The following is a 3,207-nucleotide window of genomic DNA, read 5'->3' on the forward strand; positions in this document are numbered from 1 at the left end:
TTGTATTTCAGCTTTGTCTTTTCATCATAAGCTCTTGTCGCCTTTGTCTTTCATACTCTGCATATATCACCTTCATCCCATTTTAAATATTTAGCCCTGTTCCATACCAGAACAGATACTATAGTCCCTCATTTTTGAGGAATCAATAAATAAATAAAGATTGTATTTATTTGATTTGGCTCCATTTCCTGCTAGGACAGAAGAGCAGCAGTGGCTTATTATGGCATGAGGGAAAGCTTTATTTAAAATCTGTTTGCTGAGCCAGAGTCATTATTGCTTGGTGGCATTTAAACTGAATAAGATATCAAGTTATTATGTAGCTTTCACAGCGCAGGGGAGAATCAAATCAGAAAACAGTGTGTTGAAATAAGAGTGTAATAAAGAGAAGGGCTAACATGCAGATGGCGTAGTAAGCAAAGTTGCTCATAAGAAAGCTAAGATTTCTTTTTCTTTCTTTTTTTTTGAAGAAAGTAGTATCGTTGAAGCAGAGCTGTAACTTTCACAAGATAGCTCTGATCAGTAATAGTAGCCATTTCACTGGCTTTTAAACAGGAGAATCATAAAAGAAGAATCAACTTTTATATAATTAGCCATGTTCTAGAACAGATAGAAATAGTCCCTGATTTTTGAGGAGCTAATAAGTAAGAAAGGGCTGTATAAAGGTAGTTCAATCTGGAATATATTGCACTGATTATGGCGTGGCTGTGGTGTTTTCCCAGAACCTCTTCTCTGTATCAGTATCTTTCAGCAGTGTGGTATTCAGAGCACACCAGATGCCGCCTTATCAGACCCCCTGGCTGTGAGTGAGACAAAAAAGATCAGACTAGCTTACGCCCCTCTGCTCACACCCACTCATTGCTCTCTCACAGCAGCACAACACATGCTGACTCATGGAGAGGAATAAAGCAGTTTACTCACAGGCGCACACACGTTTGTCAGGACCTGAGGTAATACATGTACCCTATGTGTATGAACACGCTGCTGTTGGGACAAAGCCTCTATAAAATAATAACTTTACAGAAGAAGGATAAAAACATACTTCACTGTTAATGTAAGTTAATGAAACCAAACTTTTATTCCCAGTAATTCTGGGCCATTTCTTTGGTCCATTCTTCATATTTTTTTTCCAACTTAAGAAAACAGAAGAAGCAATACAAGGTAATAGGTTTAAGTTAGATTTGTGGTTAAGTTGTTATTGTACAAGCCAGCAGTCAGATAAACATTCTTAGCAATAGAGCCAAACACAAGAACACTAGGTAATTAACCAAGGAGTATGTGATAGATGCACAGAGAAAGAAACATGTGGGTCAGGGGAAAGACAACACAAAGAGCGTGAGTAAAACAGTATGCAAATAGCTGGAGCCAACAGGAAAGAGTTTTATTCTACAGTGTTACGTTAACACTTAGCAAGTATATCTGGCAATTCACTTCCATTGAAAGAACACAGCTACATGTCACATGTGTTTGTGACAGAATGTGCTCTATTTGTTGTATATATGTATGTAAGTGCTATTAGGTGCAAATATGCAATATGTCCCACATGCAACATACATGTCGTCGCTGTCCAGCGAAAACAAGTATCTCCAAAATAGTCACTCTACAGGAGAGGGCAGAAATGTTCATATAAGTTAATGGAAAAAGTTTTCATTCTAAGCAATTTTCAAGCATTTCTATTGGTCCAATCTTCATGAATTTTTCACACAATGTAAAGGACAACTGCTGAGCTCAAATGATGCAGAAAAGTAAAAAATTGCAAAAAAATGGAGATATGTTTTTCACTGGACAGTGATATGTAGGTACTTATATGCAATAATTGTAGGTGCTCAGTTGCTCCTAGACAGGCATAAGCACACATTCACATTCCTCCTTTATCTAAGATATTGCATGCATACAGTCCGATAACACCCTTCATAATGACAAATATAGTCTCTGTCAAAGTGTATCATTCTTAAAGTAACCTACACCAGCTTTAGAGGTAAGCATGCGTAAAATGTCCAGATGTAGCAAATCTCCCGCTCTCCAGCGCTCCCTTGCTCACATATGGGATCTGCCAGTCTGGTGGGGAAGTGTTTCTAACAGTTCTGGCTGATTTTCTAACATGTAAAGAAGAAATGTCAGCACATGCGAAACTAACTGTAAACTGTTAAAAGCTAGTCATCCTGTCATTTAGATGAAGCCGATCTCAAAGTCTTGAAAGTGATTTTCACACTCACTTAACACTTTAAATATCAATAAACCGGCACAGTTTTGCTTTGCATCTAATTTTCAGCTTTTTAAGAATAAGTCAAAACTGTGAGGTGTGAATCTACAGTGTATATGGGCCTCTTGAGAACAGTGTTGCACTGAACGTTCAGCATTGTTGGTTTCTTCTGTTTTTATCTCTGAGCAGATCCTGGCCAACATTATCTTGGGAATGGATTTCAGGCACAAAAACTTCAAATCCACTTGAGGAGAAAAATGGAGCCCGCTTTCTTTATCTAGACATTCCTATGAAATGGAAGAGCGGTGGAGCATCCTACATTTCAAGAGATATAGTGTGTACTGTCTGCTCATGATATCTCTGCTCTGTATGTCATCTGGATCTCCCTTGTCTTCAAAGCATATTTTCATAAGCAAATCCTGCCGAAAACTGCAGCAATTATTTATTATTGCTCTCATATAAACCTATAGAGATGTACCTCTCTGACAGAGGTTACACTTTGTGATCTCCTACATGTTAAGATGTATATTTAGTTCATGTAAGTGGTCTATTCGTCCAGCATGGATGTTTGTTAGGGCAGGAACCAAGCAGTTCTTTGTTTCACAGTTGAATAAAGCAGCCCTACCCGAGCAGTTTTGTAGAGCTAAATCCAGCTGCTTCTGCCCTGCAAGACATCCATTATTTCAAGTCTTATTATTTAAGCCTTGCTAATCCCAGTCAGACCTCCAGTCTTAGCTATTCTTCATTTCTATGCACATATCCCAAAAATACTGACTTGTCTGAAGCCTGTTGTTTGAAAATTGCAGTGCTTTAAAAAGACAGTGAGGTAAAGCTTGGCCAGGCATAGTGTCAGAATACAAAATATAGAATACAAAAACGTATGTATGTCATATCACAAACTTTACTGCTAGATCCCTATCCTCAAACCTCCATTTAAACTCAGATACATAATCTTATAGCATGACAGCCCATTGGTTTTGTGTCAAAATCAAATTATGAGCTTCTGC

The sequence above is a fragment of the Pygocentrus nattereri genome, chromosome 3, assembly GCF_015220715.1.
Source record: "Pygocentrus nattereri isolate fPygNat1 chromosome 3, fPygNat1.pri, whole genome shotgun sequence".
Taxonomy (NCBI): domain Eukaryota; kingdom Metazoa; phylum Chordata; class Actinopteri; order Characiformes; family Serrasalmidae; genus Pygocentrus; species Pygocentrus nattereri.